A 6,086-nucleotide genomic window follows, 5' to 3' on the forward strand; every position below is an offset into this window, starting at 1 on the left:
AATGCAAGCCCCCTCCCCCCCTTTCCACTGTTTCCCAACAATGCATACAGGCAACAGTGGCCTCCTACATCCTGTTGACAAAAAAGGTTTTCGGGGATTTTTCTACAGATATTGTGTTTTAACCCGACAGCTTTTGAAGGCTCGTTTCGCAGTAATGTCGGTGTCGGTGTTATTGGTTGTGAGCGAAAAATCATCATCTTATGCCTGACCAAAAAATAGAGAATGGTTCAGATAAAATAAATGATCGAAATATTTTTGTTCAGAGTGGGGAACGAACCAGGGTCGATTGCGTGTGAGTGGGGATCGAACCAGGGTCGTTTTCATGGCAAGTGGATGTTCTACCACGCTGCTACGTCTCTGCGTGTGAGAACAGTGAAAAGAACTTCCCCTGCTTAGAAATGAAGTGAAACTAGCTTTCATGCTTCACAAACACATGTGTCCTTTATTCATGCTTCACAATGCGGCATGAAATATTATGTGTTGTAGAAGCGCTCATTGCCAGCGGGCGTCAGAACATGCTTTTTTCATGATGGCTTTCTGGTTTAAAGCCGATCACCAAGTACAAAAGGCGCACATGCTACTGGGCCTATTCTCTTAAGGCCGCGTAGTCCGTGCATATATATAGCAAGTTTGAAAGTGTTTCATGCACTTGATGTTTGGATTACACACTAAACACGGGATATCACTCTCACGTTCAACTCCTAAAGGCGAAGCTGTAGGGTCCCCTGAGTTTCTTTCTTCTTTTTCCTTTTTGGTCTTGCTGGCTGCCATAAATCCAATCCAGTCTGATTCTGCTTTGCACTGTAGCTCGATTGCTCCACACATGCTCTGTGCCATTTGTTGCTTTGTGTTTGCAGTGAATGGTCAGTCATACCTAAGCAGTTATACGCAGTGGCGAGAAAAATTGAGGTTATTCGATGGCATCAAAAAAACAGAAAGAATGTGCACTAGACGTCCCGGCATTTCAAGTTCAACCAGAAGCAGATATGGAAATGGGAAAAGAATTTCGATAATTTGCTGCAGCTAAACTACGGGAAGACAGAACTTCGATGGAAGCTCAGTAACGGTGCACCAGTGTTCATTCAGCACGTGCCCAAAAGCGTCTTCGCGACACTTCTGCTACATCAGCGGCAGTCGACAGTGCTGCAGCGCCCAAAACGCATCCCTCCCTTTATAAATAGCCCGTTTCTTTTCTGCTTGCCTACAAACAATTTTCATCGTACACTTTTTACTGCAAAGTGCATTTTGACATCTGCATCTACACGCTTCTGCATAGAGAGCAGTTTATGAGCAGAACTGTTATCAGTCACTATCTTGATCATAAAGTGACACCTAGCCAATGTGTTACAATGCACGACACTCACTCAGCAGAACATAGGTGGCACGAGGTTTGTTTTAAGTCAGCCAGAGATTCCGCGAATTCGAGCTGCTGCGCAGTGCGAGCGTTCCGAGGCCGGCGAGCCGCGCTTCTTTCTTGTGATGAGTATGTTAGTCTCCAATGCCACAGCTTCTCCTCTTCTTAAAAGTTCAAACGATCAAGAGCGGGGCGCTTGCACGTTGAGCGCCGCAAAGGTAGAGTTGCCGGAATCAGCGAATCACCATGGTACTCCGCGGGCAATTCCCGCGGAGCACCATGGCGTAGAATGAAGCTGCGGAGAATGAAGAGTGCAACTTCGTGGGCGGTCGCTGCCGGTAGAGCTGCAGTCTCAGCGTAGCGTGTCAGATGATCGACTCCGACAATAATCCACCGGTTTCCAGAGATACTATATGGGAGGGGGCCATAGAGGTCTATACCCACGCGGTCGAATGGGCGAGGCGGGCACGGGAGCGGCTGTAACATGCCAGTAAGGTGCCGCGGAGGTGTCTTGTTCTGTTGGCAAGTGGTGCAAGACTGAACGTATTTCTGCACAAAGCGATACATTCCTCGCCAGTAATAGCGCTGGCGCAGCCTTTCGTAGGTTTTCAGGACACCTGCGTGAGCACTTTGGGGATCTGCATGGAAATTCATGCAGATGTCAGAGCGCATATGAGTTGGGACAGCAAGGAGCCACTTCCGACCACCAGGCATGTAGTTACGGCGGTACAGAATGTTGTCTCGTAAGGAAAAGTGGGCTGCTTGCCGGCGTAGCGCTCTCGTGGAAGGGACAGCAGACGGATCGGTAAGGTAGTCGACTAACAAGGCAAGGTGTGGGTCTTTACGCTGCTCCGAAAGCATGTCAGTCGTGTCGAGCGGTGACAAGGTGGTAAAAGGGGGAGACAGAGAAGCCACATCTGGTGTTAATGGCGATCGAGAAAGTGCATCGGCATCCGCATGCTTGCGACCGGAACGATATACGACACGGATGTCGTATTCTTGCAATCGAAGTGCCCAACGCCCCAGGCGTCCGGACGGGTCTTTCAAGGTGGACAGCCAACATAGAGCGTGGTGGTCTGTGACCACGTCGAAAGGACGGCCGTAAAGGTACGGGCGAAACTTCGTCAACGCCCAGATTATGGCCAAACACTCCTTCTCTGTCACGGAGTAATTCAATTCAGCCTTCTTGAGAGCGCGACTTGCATAGGCGACTACGTATTCAGCTTGGGTGCCTTTCCGTTGTGCCAAAACTGCACCAAGACCGATGCCACTTGCATCGGTGTGAATTTCTGTGGCCGCAGCAGGGTCGAAGTGACGAAGAATAGGTGGTGAGGTCAGCAGGCGGCGGAGCTGGCAAAATGCGTCGTCACATGCAGGTGACCATGCAGATATGCCTTTGCTGTTGGAAAGCAGACTCGTGAGAGGTGCGATGATGGACGCGAAGTTGCGCACGAAGCGACGAAAGTAGGAGCAGAGACCGACGAAACTTCTTAGGGCTTTCAGAGATGTGGGCAACGGAAAGTCAGCGACAGCTCGAAGCTTATCGGGATCCGGAAGAACACCGTCTCTGGTGATGACATGTCCCAAGATGGTTAGTTTTCGTGCTGCGAAGTGGCACTTCTTGGAGTTAAGTTGTAGGCCTGCAGAAGTTAGACACGTCAGAATCTCGTGGAGGCGAGCAAGATGTGTCGGGAAATCAGATGAAAAGACTACGATGTCGTCCAGGTAACATAAGCAGGTTTTCCACTTGTGGGCACGCAAGATGGTGTCGATCATGCGCTCAAATGTGGCAGGCGCGTTGCAGAGCCCAAATGGCATGACTTTGAACTCATATAGGCCATCCGGCGTTACAAAGGCTGTTTTAGGGCGATCACATTCAGCCATTGGCACCTGCCAATACCCACAACGCAGATCCAAAGATGTAAAGTACTCGGCGCCCTGTAAACAGTCAAGAGCATCGTCTATTCGTGGTAGCGGGTAGACATCTTTTTTCGTAATATTGTTTAAGCGGCGATAGTCCACGCAAAATCGTACGGTGCCATCTTTTTTCTTGACCAGAACCACAGGTGATGACCAAGCGCTTTGAGAAGGCTGTATGACTCCACGTTTAAGCATGTCATCTACTTGCTCCGTAATGACGCGGCGCTCTTCGGCGGAAACGCGGTAAGGACGCTGTCGCAGAGGCGAATGTGAGCCGGTGTCAATAGTATGAGCGATAGTCGTGGTGCGGCCCAAAGCAGGTTCTTGAAAGTCGAAAAAAGAACGAAACTTGTTAAGGAGAGCAACAAGTTGGCGGCGATGCGAGAGGGGAAGGTCTGCGTCAATAGCATTGTCGAAGGCTGACGAACTTGATGGCTCAGACGCATGAGTGATTGCAGCAATGTGACATGGCGTTTCGTCGGGAAGAATAATATCATCGATATGGTCGACAGGTTGCACATATCCTAACGTTTCACCACGAAGTAAGCCAATGGGGTAGTTGCAGTGGTTGGTGACCAGCATTACGGTTAAACCAGACGCAATTGTAAGAACAGCAAATGGGAGAACGATGCCCTTGCGTTCAGTAAAAACCGGAGATGGCGTAAACACCACCGTGCCGTCAGGTTGCGCCAGACATGAAAGGCTAATAGGGACCGAAGCTTCAGGAGGCAAGGTGATGTCGTCATCAGCGATGACTTTGCAGAGCAGAGGAGAGCGGTCGGGTAGTGGAAATTCACATGTTGGCACAAGGGACACTTCGGCACGGGAACAATCGATGATAGCTTCATGACGTGATAAGAAATCCCAACCCAGGATAAGGTCATGAGAGCAAGATGGTAGAACAAAAAACTGTACGACGTACAAAACGTCTCGGATGACGACGCGCGCCGTACACACAGCCGAGGGATGAATGCGTTGCGCGCTAGCCGTGGACAGCACCAAGCCACTGAGAGATGTGGTCACTTTCTTCAGTTTCCTACAAAATTTTGCGTTCATCACAGAAACGGCGGCCCCGGTATCAATTAACGCTAATGTGGCGACTCCCTCAACATCGACATCAACAACATTTTGCGGCGAAAATGGAGGCCTTGGGAATTGCGCACAAGTTGCAGTTCTTGCCTCCGGAACTGAACTGATTAGTTTCCCTCCTCGAGAGGTGGTCGACGACGCATAGGCGATGGCGATCGGCGACGAGGTGATGGGAAACGAGCAGTCGATGGGTGGCGATCCGAGTCGGAGTGCCTCTGTTCATATGCAGACGTGGTGGTCTGCTGCGGTGCGTAGGTAGGAGCTCCGAAGTATGCGTGCGCAGGCGTGGGACGGCGGCGGCAGAAGCGTGCAATGTGGCCAGCGATGCCACACGCGAAGCAGATGGGACGATTGTCTCGGGTGCGCCACTCATTAGATGGACGGAAAAAGCGAGGTGGGGGCCTGTAGACTGGAGGCGAGGCCGGAGGAGGTGGAGCCGATAAGGCGACTGGATGCGGTGGGGGCCGCGCGACCACAGCTGCGTAGCTGAGAGGTGAAGGCGGCGCATCTCACCACTGCCGCTGAAGATTGGTGGGTCCCGCTGACGGGTAGCACCGGGGCAGGTCGACGGGGCAGCCGATGGTGCTGGCTGTGCTGGGATGGGCTGGTTGGCGACTGTGTCAGTCATGTTGTACGGTAGTCTTTCGGCCAACTTGCGAGAGCGGAGCTCCAGGTCTGCTTGGGGATCTCAGCAGCCTCCACCAAATGCGATGATGTTTATTAGAACAGAGGAGTCGCAACGAGGTCACGACGGAAAATGGGCGAACAGCAAGTCTGGCAAAGGCGGCACAGGTTCTCGCGCAATCAGAGCACGGGCTTCTCGTTGTCTTCCGAAGGCGCATACGCGTTGGTGCGTATGCTCCACTACATTTGGAATGTCTCCTGGATGGAGGTGCTTCTATATGCAGAATATGTGATGAAAAGATGCGAAATGGTGGTACTTGGAGTGTTGACTAGATGGGCGAACGGACACACAGACAGATGCATGGACGGATGCACGAATGGCTGCACGGACGAATGGACGCTTGGACGGACGCAGGGGCGGATGCATGGACGCACGCAGGAATAGATGCACGCAGGAATGGACGCACGGATGAACGTGTGGACGCACTAACAGATGCACACACAGACGGGCGGATGGACGCATGGACAGTCACACAGACGGACGCACGAATGGACAGAAGCAAGAACGAATGGACGGACGGATGCTTTGCCCCACTCTCCATCGTTCACCCCATGGATATGCTGCCATTTTTTTTCTTATCTATCCGTGCATACGACTACTTCGACGCTTTCCACGAACGTGAAGTGCGTGAAGTCTCAGCGCAAAGGCAAATAAACTTTGTCAAGCAACCCTGTGGCACGTCATGTGACACATGCGCTCAGCAGGGAGCGACATTTTCAACCTTGACGAGGCAGCACTTTTTTATAGAATGTTGCCAAGCCGCACCTTCACACTGCAGTGTGCACGGAGCGTGTTTGGCAGAGAAACAGTAGAAGGACAGGGTCACTTGTTCACGCGTATGTGCGCGATCGCACGGAGAGGTTGCGTATTCTTAGAAAAGAAAGAGAGAGAAAAAAATTGTCTACGTAACTAGATGTGTGGGATGGGTTTTTTTTTACCCGTGCTATCCCTGCCTGCTTAGCTTCCAGTGCTTTCGTCGAGGGGAGAAGAGAGAATGCAATTGCAGCGTGCAACAAATCTTTGCAACTCCGCTCGTAC

The sequence above is a fragment of the Rhipicephalus microplus genome, chromosome 4, assembly GCF_043290135.1.
Source record: "Rhipicephalus microplus isolate Deutch F79 chromosome 4, USDA_Rmic, whole genome shotgun sequence".
Lineage (NCBI taxonomy): Eukaryota > Metazoa > Arthropoda > Arachnida > Ixodida > Ixodidae > Rhipicephalus > Rhipicephalus microplus.